The 18,152-nt window shown below is 34.1% G+C and overlaps 1 protein-coding gene across 1 annotated transcript in view; it reads left to right on the top strand.

Moving 5' to 3' along the window:
* The window catches only part of LOC135071241 (uncharacterized), a 254,495-nt gene that overhangs the window by 66,725 nt on the left and 169,618 nt on the right, over window positions 1–18,152 (top strand). The window lies entirely within an intron of this gene.

Below are 18,152 nucleotides of genomic sequence, written 5' to 3' on the forward strand. Positions count from 1 at the left end.
GGGCCCCATTCTAATTTGTATGAAGAATCGGCCGACACCAAATCAGTGTAATGTGCGCACTTTCGTACTGATCAACAGAACAGCCTGACCCAACTATCGGCCAGCAAAAAATCTATGGTCAGCGCCTAAGTTAGTGCTCATAATTTAGATTATTCTTTTTTCGTTACTTTACGTAATATTATTTTGTTCCTTATAAACGTGTAACCTTAGGGTCACTAGAGTAGAATAGGACCACCCCGACTCTCGTGAATGTCGTTAGAGCTGAATAACGGAATAAAATGCGAAAATCAAGGCCTCTATCGTCTGGCCAATTTGGGGAGTGTAGTGTAGGCCAATAGTATAATGATTCCAGTGGAGACTAAAATGACTTAATCACGGTAATACACTTAATGAAGACTCTACAATGCCGTTCACATATTATCGGGTCTATTATCTAACACTTAATCTACCTTTATTCGTTACTAATGACTATTAAATATAAATAAAGCTGTGTGGCCGGATACTCGGCTAATAGTAAGAATCAAAGTTAATTGATGTATAACAAGAAGGCATGAAATTTAAATGGCCAATTAAGCGAATTAATTACTATTTATTTGGTCTTTCTCATTATGAGAAAGAAAATATACTGTGAGTAAAATTTTGGTAAGCGATTTGGCAATTAAAAAGATGTACATATAAATAAATTTAAACTATCTGAGAAATCTTTTGGTGAAGAAAGCTCTTAATGACTCGTTATCTTTTTTTATTATTTTATAATCCTTGTCGTAACAATAATGTTTAAGTATCTATTGATTTTTTTTTTAATGCATAACAAGGCAGGTATTTGACCACAATCGCACCTGATGTTAAGTGGGATGCAGTCAAGGATGGTACATATCTGCCCTGTTTTGTTTATTATCTTTAGTAATTATTAACAAACCTCTTTAATTTTTCATAAAAAAACTTTCACCAACGTGGTCGTTTCGGTACGTCCCTAAATTAGATAAATCACGGGACTATTCCTATCTCTCGTTTCCACCGCTGCAACTCCTGTGTAGCCAGGATCTACAGCTTGACCGCCAATAAAAACCCAACCAGTGAAGGTCAAGTTTAAGTAAATTAGATAAAGTAAAATATCGCTTTAGATTTTATTAACTTACTTCAACAAATAGAGGAGGTTCTCAATTAGGTTGTTTTTTTTATTTGAACTCAACTAAGGTTAAGATAATGTGGCACGGCACTTATTTTGAAACTTTTCAGTATTTAAAAATGGTACAGGTTAGACATAGATTAATATTGTTTATGCTGGCGCTACGCTTGTTTGTTGACTATGGGTAGAGTGCCATAACTCTTGCGGTGTTCAAACACTTTGTACAATGCACAGATAAACTGTTAAACGACTTTAAACTCTATGACGTTGAATATAGAGGGGATGTAGAATTCCTATAGTGGACTCCAGCTTAAACGTTCAAACGATTTTGAACTCTATGGTGTTAGATATAAAGTATATAGAATTGTTATGGTGGACTGCATTCGGTGCAATCAATGCAATGGGTAACACATGTTGTCTGGCATAACTAGGTGGGATTATTCTTAAAATAGTGGTCAAATGGAAACCATTACTTACTATTTTTAACCATTCATCACTTTTGTTATTATAGCCATGGCCAAACCAAATGGGTTTAGAAGGATTTCCTATGAATGCCTGATGGAGAAAAACACCATAAATAAACCTGGAAACTTGGATAGGATAGAGCTGGACTTGGATATTATAGTTATAAGTAGTTGAATAATTTTCTTCTTCGCTATGAGGATTTTGTCAACTGTTATTATAGTCTTGTAGCCAAACATTATGACATGGCTACATCAACCTTTTTACAAATTACGTTCAATTCCCACCTTAGGCAGTTTGATTTTTTCAAGTTATTTATAATTTTCAAATTCATACAAAATATTTATTAAAGACATATTGAATTCCGTAATTGCTTCGTCTTTTTTTAGTAGTACCTAAGTAGTTATTACGTAGTTCGGCGAAGCGATCACGAAATATTCTATTACGAATGTCACTTTGTCTAGCGGTTAGGCTTAACGTGCCTTATTCTGTCAATCCGGTTGATTCAAGCTTTCAATGCCCTGAGCCTCAAATATCTTTAGATGTTTCACATTAAGGCTGAGTTGCACCCCCTTATTTTACCCGTAACAATAACAATAGCCGGTGCTTTTTGTATGGAGTTTGACAGATTTTTGGCGTTTGTCAATGTTAAAGTAAGATGGTGCAATCAGCCTTAATAAATACGCACAAATGAGATAAACACGTTTGAGATTAAAAGTAATCAAGTGAAAATATGAACATACAATAACTTTAATTACACATAAATTGCGAGATTGAAGTATTACGTTTACTTATCTCTCCATATCATGAATTATTACAACCAAGATAAGCTCCCATACAAACTGCATCGCACTTGTATCAAACACGTAGTAGCATATCAGATCATACACTTCTGTTGGAGAATGAACTCTATTGCAACTGTATAAGAAGCCACAGTGTTAAGTTTGATGTGCAGCACAATCAAAGAGCTTCCGAAGTCTTTTAATTGCCAATAAATTACATGTAATTAAGTTGTACATCAGTCCTATAACAACTTCCGTATCGATTTGACTTCTGAAATTTTATTTATACTACGAAGTTTAATTACAAACCAAATTACTATCTATCATTAGTAAAGGATGTCCATTCATTAAATGGTTTTCCGATACTTTCTTTAGCTAATTAGATATGTTTATTATGATATTCCTTTCATTACATAAATAATTTTGATGATTAAGTAACTAATAAGATTTGGAGTGGATTTTATTTTTTCCTCTGGACCGTTAACATTGCTTAATAATTAGGTAAAACTCGATCAAATAAAAGTAATGTATGACAAGTATATTTAATGGTAAAAGAAAATCTGAGATACAAGCATTAGCCTGAATAATTATATGTATTAAAGTGGTGTAAGGAATACTTACATTTCTATGGTACATTTTCGAGTGCATAGGTCATCAGGCCAAATTACCTATTCAGTTCACTAGCGTAATACGGTGTGGTGCAAGCTGTAAGCTTGTAAGAAAATAACGTCCTTAAAATGTTTCAAACTTTTATGTCATGAGGAATGTGGTAGTTAAACCGTATTCAAACACCTAAGAGATAGTCTTTTAAACAAACAAAATGTCAATTTTGGATGTTTTAATACATTTTCGGAATGATGTACAGTAGAATCCGATAATAACGACATTCAAATGATTATTGTAGAGTTAAACAATTATTAGAATCTGAAACATTAAAGGCAGTATTATGGCTGTATTCATGAACTTTCCATAGAAGTATAAAAAGTATTTTTAGTACGAGTAAATATTGATTTGGTCAATAAAAGTACAAGTACCTACCTACGAGCTACGAGTAAGTACAAACTAAATTATTCATTAGTCTACGGAACTATTCCCACCTTTCTTTACCACTGCTGCAACTCCTGTGTAGCCAGGATCTACAGCTTGACCGCCAACAAAAACCCAACCAGTGAAGGTTCAAGATTTTTCAGTAGTCTGGAAGCTTTGACTTAAAACATTAGAAGAGACCTAATTGAATGCGTCGACGACCGCAATCTGAAACCGACCCGCCATTGCGGCTTGCACTTCACCGATCTATTAATTGTGGATCTTGTTTCTTGGCAATGAGGATCATTTTACATTGTAAGCGATATCATTGGGATGCGCTGAAAGCATGTTTAAGAATTGAGGTACATAAACAAGCTCTTGCCTACGACTTCGCAAGTGTTTATTTTAGGGTAGGCGCACACCGTTGATTTTTCGTCGGCCGATAGTTTAGTCGGGCAGTTGATCAGTATGGGCATGTATGGGAGTGTGTACACTACGCCGATTCGATTTGGCCGATTCTTCATACAATTTAAAATCGGGCACAACTATCGGCCAACTAAAAATTAACGGTGTGCGCCTACTCTTAATCTGGAGCAAAAAGATTCTATTGGACGTTATTATCAAAAACACGGCTCAATCTTAAGTCTCAGTTTAAAATCCAAACCACAACGCACTTATGTCAGCTCCGCCCTCTAAAAACTCAGTCCTTTTTACTCCTCTTCAAAAAACTCCTTCTTTTCTCCGACTCCTTCCGTCTCTAGGCCATAAAGCTTTCGAATTCACTGCCTGAAGATATCAGGCAAGCCCCCAGCAAGTTGTTATTAAAAGATCTGTACTACATAATTTAATTTTTCAATTAATTTTTATAACATCCTTTAAAAATAGTTTCTATACCTAATGGAAATCCAATTGGTTGGATTTTTAAACCAGATGGTTAAATCGCGGGCAAAACATAGTAATCTTATAAATGAAAGAAAGAAAACTGTCTTTGATAATTGAATTAAAGGTTCTAATTTCAGGCCACTTAAAGCTTCGCACCTACTCCGTAAACACTATCAACGTAATCGTAATTTGACGATTATTAATCCACTTAGTATTTAAATATCGATCATAATCCATACTAAAACATACTTATATGCCTAAATTAACAAGCCTATTTCTCGATCCTGCTATTCATTATATCACATGCACGAGCGCGGTAGAAAGCGCGCGCGCAGGTCAACCGCGGACCTTTGTAAATCATCTTGCGCCGACGTGTATTTATTATCATTGTTCTTCTTGTGTTTGTTGGAATTCAATTTATGTAATACGTGTGGTGCATGACCCGGGACGGTAGCAAGACTTGATAGTGCACCTATACATCTAGCATATTGGACTATCCATTTTTGTTGCAATATCACCCTTATTGCAACTATACAAGATGCCTCAGTGTTAAGCTTGTTGTGCTGTCTGAACGTTGAGCTAGACATTTTTGATATTCCTACTTCCTAGTGTAAATGTCACTTTATATGATGTAATGAAGAGTAGATTTTGTCTGTAATCATGCTAGAGGTTTGTTCGTAAAGCTTTGTAACACGAGCTTAAAGCCTTACAAAATAGGCCGCAGATAACACATAAAATATGTGTTACTTATTTAATAATTTAAACATCAAGAGTTACAAAAATGACACAACTCAAAAGTGACAAATAATGTTGTTGTCTAATATAATATCGATAAATAAAGATCTACTACATTATTATTATCGCAACACCACGGCTGAATAAGACGCCCTGCAGACAAAAAACTTTTTATCGGCCGATAGTTTGGTCGTTTTTGTATGAGGAATCGGCTCATCCGATGTAATGCGCGCTTTCATACTTGCTTCACGTTGATGTTTCACTACAATGTTTTTGTTTTCTCAAAACATAACCTGGTAACCTTTGCCATCTCAGTCCATCTCATCAACTTAAGTTAAGAATCTCAAGATCTTGTGCAAATAAAAAGTGCACTATAATTCTTATATCCCGTGTTACTTGATGGAAAGCGCCGATAGAGCGTGCGTTTGCGCACGTTCCCGATACCAGTCCGAGCCCGCTCTCACCTTGGAGATGGCTAGATAGCGCTTATCATGCGTGAACCTAGCCTGAGATTAAACTGTTTTGTTTTTTTTGGTGAGAAAGTTTTTGCTTTTAGCAAAAAGTCCTGTACTAAACTGAACCTTTTTGGAATGATAATGCACTGGTGCTATTATTCTTATAAATTTGTTTTCACCTTCATGTGGTTAAGAATTCATTTGTATTCACTAGAGGTCAAGACAAAGTTCTTTCAAACGTGTCATATCGACTGACAAGTCTTGCGGAACAAAATCAGACGAAGGCAGGCAAACATACAATTTTTTTTTACCCAGGATAATGGCCTATCCATACCTACCGCCGGGGGACGGCAGGTTATGTGGGGCTCGAACCCACTAAAAACCTGGGATGTTCCCTCTGCCGCATACTTAGTGGTCGGCGCCTTGGGTACTAGAAACGACCAAGACGTCCCGCCCTAAACGGGACCCAAATTATCTCAATTACATAATACAACTACTCAGCTATTGCAAATTTTAACATATCCTTTAGTCAGATTGTTAACAGTTGTTTATAAATTGTTTAGAAATAACACTGTTTGTTTTGCAATTAAAATCAAATAACAAAATAATTATGTGACAAACATTAAATAAAAAATCAGACGGCATGATTGTCAAACGTAGGATTGCTATATTGCACTCGGCGTCGCCGGAAATTATTTTGTCCCCTAGCTGCAGAAGTTTTCAAACAATTGTCTTAGCCAATCTGGCAACACAAACTAACACTTCAATTTAGCTACCCTTTCTTTTAATATAACTCTTTTTATTTCTACCCGTCTGCCACGGAAGTAGCCAACAAAGAAGATCCAAAGTCCCCGTTCTATTGTTTGCACTAATTAATAAAAGAATAGCTCAAATGCAATGAACCGCGTGGAGAATGGGAAATTGGTTTTTTAATGAACGCCATTTTACAACTCTGAATATAAGTGTGTCAGAGTATTTGGGTATTGAGTATTAAGAGGCGTTGCATAAAATGACTCTAATAGTAGGACCATATAAAGATTTATGGCGAAGGCCGTCCCTAAGAAAGTTCGATGTTTCACTGATAATTAGAAAATTATAATAGATGTCTATGCTAATGAAAGACAATTATGCCGTAAGCAGAAAGAAGTGGCGGGTGGTATATGCCCATGTGTACTTGTCAGAAAATTGCAACGAAACGTAAATAACTACAGTTATAAATTTTACAAGATAAGGGTTTTCTTATTACAATTAAAAGACCACAGTGCTAAGCTTGATGTTCAGTATCGTATATGTAGTAGGCATTGAATTCTGTAAAAATTTAAACACAAATTTAATAGGAATTGTTGAGCCGTTGTTATGTTTTCCCAAACCTACATAATCTAGCCATTTTCCCAACACTTAGGCTGAGTTTGACCGTAACTTAAACGATAACCGGTGTTTTTGGTACTAAGCCTAAGGCTGGGTTGCACCATTTTATTTTAACTTTGACAAACGTCAAAAATCTGTCAAACTCCATACAAAAAGCACCGGTTACCGTTATAGTCACTATCAAAGTTAGGTGGTGCAACTCAGCCAACACGGAAGAAAATTAGTAGAAAAGTTATCTTACTGAGCTAAATACTGTGATAGCTATGCCATAGATGGCAATCTGCATAGCATTTAGAACTGCATTATTATGCAGTCCGCGTAGAAGATTTGGTAAGCTTAGTTGGAGTATACCGAGTAAAATGCACTAAGAGCTGATTTTTCAATCGTCAGATAACTTTTAACTGAAGAATAAGTTTGGCACATTGACAGTTTCAGTATGGGAAATATGTCAAAATGACAAGGTTATTCTTCAGATAAAAGATATCTGAGTATTGAAAAATCAGTCCTAAATGGAATTTCAGTGTCCGACTATTTAATTATTTCCCTGAGAATTTTAATGCTTCTGTCAAATGTATAAAATCTTACTTAATCTGACCGCCTGGCTTCATGGTTCAGGTAATAAAAATGAAAATAGTGGTTGTGGGTTTGAATCTTGAGGGAGACAAGTGTTTGTGTTATGAGCATGTGTTTTTTATGTCCGAAAATATATGTTTCTGAAAATAACGTATGTTTAGTTTAAGCACATATTTGTGGGCAAGTACCTTAGTGGAGAGAGAGAGCCATCATAGGAGTATTTCTAGTCTGTTAATAATTGATACCAAACAAACGTTTTATCTATCTTTATTTCTTTTGTATTTTATGTTGATACTAAGACAAACTATGTATGGAGCCGGAATGTCATTTTCAAACCATTTTTCTTTGAACTGAAAATAACAGCTTTATGGTTCAATTTGGTAGTGAAAATGCATTTTCGTCAGACGTATTGGTATCTTCAAAGAACGAGAAAGAAATAACAATTTCCGCTTTTCTGTGATGCTCGTCCTATTATTTTATCTTCAAAACGGAAACGGACACATTCTCTTTTGAAGTGATCTTTGTATCGTTTTGATTTTTGTTTAGGTTTTAGGTACTTTATTGTTGATGGCATAGGACTTTTGCTATTTTGTAAAATAGAATATGGTATTGTGATCACGATATTCAAAGTGAAAAACTTTGAATTGTACTTTAAATCTACTCGTAAGTAAATGAAGTATAACCTAACCTAACAACCTTTAAACTTAGTCGTAGACAGTTCGAATCAATGTTAAGAGTATTTGCATTTTGAGATTCACAAATCTGTTTTTATTTCGTGTGTTTTAAAATTGTTTTGTATAGAAATTAAAAGAATTGCAGCTACAATATTTTTATTACTGTCGAGTTTCTCTTTGTTCATAATTAAAAGAACATTTTATAAGTATTAATGTTATCTCTACATAATCTATAAAGAGAATATCATTAAGAAAAATACTTAAATACTTAACACATATTTAATATTACACAATGATTACAAATTTTGATCAAATTGTTGTGATAGTTATCTAAAAGACGTTAAGAATGTTCTTAAAAGTCCTGATGGTTGTAAATTGTTTTATAGATGGAATCTGTTTTAATTATGACGCATTAATTAACATAGATATTAAAAAACAAGATTATTAAAATAAAAAATCACTGAAAACAACTGAGATAATGAATATCAAATACAATAGGAATAATATTTTAAAGAAAGTGCTTAATTATACCTAATAATTATCAAGTAAACTAATCCATAATAGGTACTAGACCTAACAAATCGAAACTTAAAGACTGAAACAGGAAAAACTAACTTATGTACCTGGTACACCACAAATAAGGACTTAAATCCTGAAAAAAACAAAATAGGAATCTGATGCCCGTTTTGACCATCAATCCCTAATTTTTAAGTGACCCCTATGGTAACACATAACAGGATTTTTTTTTCATAGGGGTTACTTAAAAAATTATTATAGATTGATGGTGAAAACGGACATAAGGTTTCCTACATCAATATATTTTGGTTAAAGACGTTTTCTCTAGATATACTGGATATCTCCTAGTCTCATATCAACTTTTAGAAACTTAAGTGCCGAAATTACTTCATAATTTCTATAACCATCAACCTTGACTCTAAATTATTAAAACTGTCGCTTATTACCGCTTTCCCCACCTAAGGACACAACCTCACACTTTCGTATTTTATTTTAATATAGACTATTGGATAATTTTACGTTATCGAGAACAAACTGGCGTGGAGAAGTCAATTATATGGTAATTAGCTCTGTACTTCTTTTTAATTATTTGGCATTGGTGTTTTTGGTCGTTGGAATGTGAACAAATTGATTTTGTTCGTGAAAATTAATAAATAAGGTTGACGTTTTGCAAGCGACCTTCGTTGGTTCGGGACTAGTGTTTATTCTGTGATTCAGGTTATATTATAGTAGGTATTTGTATAAAAGTACGTGTACACGTTTAAGTTACTTGTTGTGTGTATTTTTTTTACTCTATCAGAGTTTTGAAATCTGTTTGTTTATTCGGGAAAATAACTCAATGTGCAAAATATAATTATATTATTTACTGGCTTTAAGGGGTAATCTTTAGTGGGGGCTTTAAGGGTGGACTATGATAACTATTAATTAAGGCACATTATGTATGTGGTTATGTTTATTAATGTAAAAGGTATTTCGTTTGTTCGTTTCAGCCAAATACTATATTTATTATACAAAAGGTATTTTTTAATTAAAATTAAAAATTCTTTATTTCAGTATTTTTAAAAAGCCCATATTTTGCGGGTTGCAACGTCGTAAAACAAAAACAGCATCTCTTGGGCTCCGCCTTGATTGATTGTATAAGTCCAAATTATTCAAATTATTGATGCAAGAGTACTTATTTTTCTATAATACCTACCAAGAAGATTCTGATCCCAAACAAAAACCACATCAAATACCTCGCCACAAACTCTATATTAGGTAATGCTTTTTTTAGCAAGCAATAAAGTACCAATTACTCGTGCCATCATTTAATTTAGTTCCAATACTCCAATCGAGGTGTTGCATTGTCCGAGCGATACGCGTCGCGATAGCGACTTATCGCCAAATCGCTTTCCGTGAGAATTGCGATTGCGGTTGCTGTTGCGTGTGTGAAACGCCAAAAGGCGTTTTTGGCGTTGTTTAGATGGTAACAGTAGGTGCGCTTTGCGTGGAACAGAACAAAAATAAACTGCAAAACGTCATTAGTGAGGTAATTTTTAGTTTAATGGTAGGTATAGAGCTCCCTGTGAATGATTTGTTTTACCCTATTTCCAGTCTGTTTTAATTGTTTTTTTGTGCTTATTGAGTATTTTTGCGTCTTTTTTTAGTAACAACGATGATTTCCTTTTTAAAAGCTAAACAATATTGTGATCAACCTATATTTTTTCACATTTAAACATATTATGACTGCCACCACGTTTAACAACATTTTTTACACATCATTTATACATTCACTAGCTTTCCGCCCGCGGCTTCGCCCGCGTGGATTTTTGTCTGTCACAGAAAAACTTTATCGCGCGCGTCCCTGTTTCAAAAACCGGGATAAAAACTATCCTATGTTCTTTCCCGGGACTCAAACTATCTCTATGCCAAATTTCATCAAAATCGGTTGCGAGGTTTAAGCGGGAAAGCGTAACAGACAGACAGACAGACAGACAGACAGACAGTTACTTTCGCATTTATAATATTAGTTGGGATTAGTCTTAAATCACTGCTTACTCGGAGTTTGTATATGTATACTTTGAAATCTGAATTCTTCTATAGTGTGTATGTAAAACGATGACTCGACCAGTCTCGCGCCCTCTGGGAAGTGAACCCACTGCTTTACTCTTTTATTTGCACTCCATTAGATAATCTTGAGTTACGTTTTCTTAAAATCTTTGTCTTTTATCAGTATTATGAATAACAAAGGCAGAAGTTTGTAGTTCCGATGCGGGGACAGATACCATCTTTATCGCATTCCTGCCATTGTACGCTGTGAATCGTATTGTACGTGCATTTTCATTAAATTATGAAGAATGTTGATAACGCAGTCGGTATTTCAAATGTAATTAGAAACACATTGTTTAGTTATACTTTTTAGTGGTTTAGTTACTTTAGGGTTATAACAAAGTTTTGTCACATCTACTCTTTATAGTTTTGCCTTTACAGTCTTTCTGCAATTGCGATCAATCCTGGTATTTGGTTGGTAATTATTGAAATAGTACCTACAGTAAAATAATGTGTGTGTGAGTTGTGAGAATGTTTATTTTAAGGTTTCGCTATAGTTATGATTTTTTGAACTAAAACACTTTTTGCCAAAAGTTTACTTAAATATCTCTCAAGTTTAGGTAAACCAAAAGGTATGAAGGTAGAACAAACAGATGATAAAATGAAGACTTAATAGTTACATAATCCTGAAAGCATGCTACTACCTACTTGCAAATCGTATCTGGACTTATCTAGTTGAAATATTTCCATCCTGATAGTCTTTATGATGTTTCTGAATAAATATTAAGGTAATTGTCGACTCTTACAGCTTTATTCCGTAACAAATCGGATACGATCGGCATCTGAGATGCGCCGTAGATTATCTTCTGACAAAATTATGCAACATCGATACCATCGCAAACATCGATTTAAATCGAATCGATTATTCGTTACCGCCTCGAGACAGGACGCTCAAGGGCTTGGAAGACATGAAATTCGATGTTCAAAACATATTCTTTAACACCTTTACTAATTTTCACACCATCATATTTGCTGCACGACTTTATAGTGTATTAATAAGAATTTATGTGAGTTTTTATAATAGGAAATGAATGCATCGATTTGTCTCACTCACATCAATTACGATGATCGTTAAAGATACTGAATCGTTTAAATGTAGGTTGGACAATAAAAGAGTAACTCAAGTTACGTAAAAACATACGAGCCCTTTCTACGAGTTATAGTCGTATAACAACATATAAACTAACTTACAACAACTTTCATTGACAATATTATTTAGGAGGTTATGAATATGCGTTATCTTAATTAGTTTTTTAATGGTAATTATATCGACTCTAATGAAATTTCCTTCCTTGATTGCAATACAGCATGCACACTTTCATTTTAGTGTGATTGACGTACTTATAAATATAGAATCCCATAAATTATAAATATAAATCCCATAAATTGTTCGTAATACTTAGTTTTAATTATTAGATTTCCTAACTACTTGTAATGGGAAGTTCTCACATAAAATATTGAATGTTGCACAATCGGTAAATTGTGAGTATTTTTATCACATAAAATATGAGCGGTACTTATAATTACTAAAGGTATAAATTTATCGAAGTACACGAGCTTTTGCTGAATATTACACACATTTTCTCACATTTTATTGGTACTATATTTTATATTTATTTCAAAGGTCGAATACGTCGTAATATGTGTAACATTTTAATGAAAATGAATGATGAAGTACGTGGGAATGAAAGTATTGTAGGTATGGCTTCAATGTTTTATTGAAAAGTTACATATGTAAATAATATCACTTTTACTGAATAACTGTAATAATCTTCTAGCTAAGAATTAATCATTTTGGTAGTGCAATTATGTTACTTTTACTGAATAACTGTAATAATCTTCTAGCTAAGAATTAATCATTTTGGTAGTGCAATTATGAAAACTATTTGAAGTCAACTAAACTAAACACTATGTAGTTAAGTTACACCAGTTATTGGTTTGGTTAATACCTACCTGATTCTCAGGTTTTTTTAAAAAAAATTTTTTGCAGAGCTATTTTAAATTCAGTAATCAAAAATATTTTTAAAACAAAATGTACAAACGAATGTTACATACTCCATTTCATAACATCGTAAAGTAATTTGATATTATTAATACTTATAGATAGAGCAAAATGCATATCCTATTTTTAACCAGTTTATTCATCAGTCATTATTATAAAAGATTTCTCAACCGACTCTACATTAGCAGTTAATTCTACTTTTATTTTGCGATCAATTTTAACCATAAAATTTCTAACTACCTCACGCTGTTAACAGGCAATAAACAGCTTTGCAGTTAGCACTGCCATTATAATTATAACAATGTTAATTGTATCTTTAACACGTTATGTCAGTGAATGTAATAACTAATAACTTATTAGCAATAGATTTTCAAATTGGACTTACACTGGTCTTGGGGTTCCTTATAAATAAGTCAGACTGACATTTGACATTCGAACCTGTGTTTCTATTAGATGACATTTCATAATATTTCTTTTTAGAGAGAATCACAAAGTAATAACTGGTTTGAAGATTGTGATCTCTTGAATGCGGCGAAAAATTTGCATTTTTATTGACAAAGAGCTCGTTTACTGCAAGCTATTATATTTATCATTAAGCTCAAAAAACCCAGAGATATTAACCTTAAGAATTTACAGAAATCACAAGTCACGAAAAATAAAAATTTGCATCAAAAACTGTAACTTATGTTGTTCGCTATCTCATCATCATCATCATCATTTTAGTCACAGGACGTCCACTGCTGGACATAGGCCTCCCCCAATGACTTCCACGTCGCACAGTTGGTAGCGGCCTGCATCCAGCGTCTTCCTGCTACCTTTATCAGGTCGTCGGCCCACCTTGTGGGTGGACGCTTTTGGTTCGCTGTCTATTATTATCATTAAATTATACTAAACAAAGTAAGATAGCGTTTATTGATAGATTAACGAAAATAACCAATCATTACGTAATAAAGAATGATGCAAAGTAAATGTACCTATATTTGATTCGTTTCTTTTGCGATCGCTCTTTTTCTAATACTCGTACCAGAAACTTCAGGATACTTTCATATAAACGTTCCCCTCTATTCATACGGAACCGATACTACCACTTCAACTCACTCTTGCCAAAGTTTACAGGCGGTCCAACAGTTGCCGTGTGTGACTCCAACTGCAGTAACCATTTAAAACAGTAATTAAATGTTGGATAACAAAACTCATAACTGTGTAGTCAATTAAAGTGATGTTAGATTAGATAGAAAGCATTTATGTCGCGCTGGTCACGACTTGTCCGAGCGAGTTGTCGGCGGTTATTTGAAGAGTTAAGTAGGTAGTTACACTTGAGTGCAGGTAGACTTCAAATTTTCAAATTCAAATTATTTATTGCTAACTAGCTTTTGATCGCAGTTTTTTTTTGTTTGAATTTCGGTTTGACAGAAAGACTGGCATGAGCCCCCTTGTTTGTCACTGAAAGGGGATGGAGAGTTATTGCGTGTGTTCCTTTCAAAAGCTGGGATAAAAACTGTCCCTGTTGTCCCTGAGTCTTTATAAAAAGTAAAGATAAATAGTTCACATTATTATCCATGATTCCTAAAACTCCAAAATGTTATACATCCAACTTTTATGCTGTGGTTTTTTAATAGTCGTAGACTGTAGTGTGATTAATAAGGAAACGCCCACAATACAGTCTTTCAGCTACGAATGTCGCTGTAAGATCAAGAATGATATCACTTCTTCTATAGATATCAATCAGATTTTGACTCAAAAAAGTTAGTTGACATTGAATTAAAAGCAAAATATTTGACGATTTGTAAGTAGGTACTATTTATTTAGGCTGAGTAGCACCACCTAACTTTGACCTATAACGTAACTATAACGATAACCGGTGGATTTTGTATGGAGTATGACAGATTTTTTGACGTTTGTCAAAGTTAAAGTAAGATGGTGCAACACAGCCTTAGTCTATACAGTTAAAGAAATTTTGACTTTGACGTTGACTTTATTCACAGTCGAACTTATATTCGTCATATAGCAAAGTTGAATGCCCTAAGCATCGACCCGCCGAATTTTTTGTAGACTAGACAGAAAAGATGCTAATCTGCTGTTAGAAAACATTCTACAGTAACTTATGCAAATAAGGTCGGAATAAATTTATTTTCTTCAAACACGAACCGTTTTAGGACGTGTTTAAATCTCTTTAAACTTTTTAAATTGGCGTTTCATTTTGATTTTTTTTAAGTCGTCAGTTTTACTAACTACTTTACTAGCATGTCTACTATAGAAGTGGCAAGTTAAATTACTTCAGTGAATTTTAAGACGTAAAATCAGTATGTGAAGGTTAAAAAATTCTAGAATTTGGGAAAGTTACTGTTTACATTGCAGTAGTCATCATCATTAAAACGGTGATTTTATCTATCTATTTGTCTGTCTGTGATAATACTTATAAACTATTAGTTAGCCTGTTAATTAGTCAATCCTGTGGTCTAATCTTATAAGAATTCAAATATAATTTGAGTTTAAATCGAGTTATAAACTTAATTTCATAAAACCTACATACTTACGAGTGTCAACACGTAATGTTTACTATAAAGATTATTATTTTATCATCTCGATCATAATAATACAGGAAAGAACTAAGTAAGATATTGACTAGTACTACACTATAAAATGTCTAATAGCAAATCGTGCTTAACGCCCTGACATCTATGTAATTGTAATAGGTACTGTTTTCCAACAAAAATGCAAAGCCTGATGTGCTGTATTGTACAACAGTGAGGCTGAGTTGCACCACCTAACTTTGACCGTAACTTTGACGATAACCGGTGTTTTTTGTATGATGTTCGACAGATTTTAGACGTTTGTCAAAGTTAAAAGTGAGATGGTGCAACCCAGCTTAAGACCTGTCTTGATGGTTTCCTACACCCTGTATAATCAACCTCTAGCCCGCGGTGGTAAAACGCGATAGTGGCTAAGTAATTATAATTAGATATTACGTTGTAAGTGAGGTGTAAAGGTCGCCGTAATAAAGCTGTCAGTGCGCTAAGATGGCGGCTCTAGCTTTATGGCGCGGCTTTTTGTTGATAAATTAAACAATTATATTATGTTTCAGTTACATTAATTAATGAAATATTTATCTTTTAGTTACTTTTACCAACCGAATAAATGAAAAGTGTTTTCTTTTATCACTAATTGTAAAAAGTCGAAAGTAACATAACAAACAATCTGGTGTTCATTAAATTGAACACCTTTTGGACTTGGACACCACCTTAACTTCGAACTCCTATGTTTTCCTGATTAATTTCGTTGCGGGTCCAATGACAGTTTAACTTTCCCCCGGGACAAACTTGACCTTCACTGGTTGGGTTTTTATTGGCGGTCAAGCTGTAGAATGTAGATCCTGGCTACACAGGAGTTGCAGTGGTGGGAACGAGAGGTGGGAATAGTCTCATACAATTTAATGATCCTTATAAAAATTAAGATTAGACGAGTTTTTTCGCAAAACCAAATTCATTCGATAGAGGTGCTACAAATGCACTGGTTTAATACAAAAACCACAATTAATAAAACAAACTTAGATACAAACACCTCTATTAGCAGTCGGTTAATTCACGAAAACAAAATGTAACACATCACCGTCTCCCAGGCAATCACACCACTGAACCAAATATCGTGACCTATGATGCCGAAACGTAAAAAACAATTACCGCGCATCGCTTGCGCAACACCTTTCTCCAAGCGGGCGATGTCGGGCGATCAGCTAAATGATTTTGATTAATATACTACCTAATTCCACTTGAGGCTTTTATTGGAGTTGGATCAAATGTTGGATTGGGTTGGCGATAAGACGTCAAATATTTGGCAGGTAGAGCCAAGCTTGGCCAACGAAAAGTGATTTTTATTTGTTTTGAGATGTGTTCTTTTTCAAGAACGTCAACTGCTGGATTAAGAATACTCGCATCCAGGCGGTTCTCGTGACCTTTAGTAGGTTGTTAGCTACCGGGTAGGAAGCCTGCAGATATTACCATCCTAAGGCTGGGTTGCACCATCTTACTTTAACTTTGACAAGCGTCAAAAATCTGTCAAACTCCATACAAAAAACACCGATTATCGTTAAAGTTACGGTCAAAATTAGGTGATGCAAGCCAAGTAATAATTTATGTAGTTAAGTGTTAAATGAATGAAAACTATAACACTAAAATCGGAGTATGAATTTAATGACTTTAATGCAATGGGAACACAAAATAGTATATTTTGACATAGAGAGTGGTATTTTTAAAGACATGAGCAGAAATTATCAAAGTTATGCGATTTTAAAACTATTTATTGAATATGAATATTTATGACTTTAGTCTATGTCATCAATTATATGATAAAAGTTTTCTCTGAAAACAACAGACGATAACAGCGACAGCAGCCGATAATGTCCCATTATTTCACGGTGGTGTCAGCCATAGTAACGTTAATGAAAAAGAAAAGTGTGCTTGTTTACAACATAACGGGTAGTAATATTGATTAAATTTAGTAGAAAACCCTTTTCCACGAAACAGAAAGCGAGTATCGCAGATCATTTCACTCGGCTGTAGAGATGTGCCGAGTCAGACTGACTCGAATACCTAGCAGGTACTCCCGTACTCGAGTATGTAAAATTCTGTATTCGGATCCACAATACTCGAAACAAATTTCGAGTACTAACGGTATTCGAATAATAAATCGTACTTTAATAGCAACCTTGTACGGCGTACAGTCGAATTTTGTATGACAATAATCTGTTATTATTTACATTAAATACTCCCCTATCGTTCATACATGATTTGTGATGAAATATTAGAAATTGTCATCAAAATAAAACTACAAAATTCGATTCAAAAAGAACTCGAGTCCACTGAAGTATTCGAATACTCGTGCCAGTACTCGAATACTTGACCGAGTCTTCCGACTCGAGTCCTAACTCGATTTTTTTATTAACGAATACCAAAAAATTCGAATACCTTATGGCATTAAGTTCGCCTAATGTTAATATTTTGGCATTGAAGTATGTATAAATAAATAAAATAAATAAATACCAAAAATAGCCGACTCGGCACATCACTACTCGGCTGCGCGTGCGCAAAAACTTGTAAATTCGTTTACGTACGGACATCACGTCACGCTAAATACAGTGGGGTCTTATCTGGTTGTAATACAGGCTATTTTTCAACAAAATGTGTAGTCTGATGGTCTTTCGACTGTACCACTACTGACACACTCCCGCTCCCTTGTAGGTATGGAGTTTATCGTAGCATATGGAAGAAAATATTTAAGTAATGTACGTAAGTAAATGGAAACTTAAAATTGAAAGTGCGAAGAAGCTTTATGGTTTGAGTTGTACGCTAATAAGGAAGTAGATAAATTGAATTATTGTTTATTGAATACGCTTACTCGTAATTTTCTTAAGTTATTTTTAACTGCTGTTACGTATTAATTGATATTAGCGTACCTTTCGTT

Source organism: Ostrinia nubilalis, chromosome 4 (genome assembly GCF_963855985.1).
Source record: "Ostrinia nubilalis chromosome 4, ilOstNubi1.1, whole genome shotgun sequence".
NCBI lineage: Eukaryota > Metazoa > Arthropoda > Insecta > Lepidoptera > Crambidae > Ostrinia > Ostrinia nubilalis.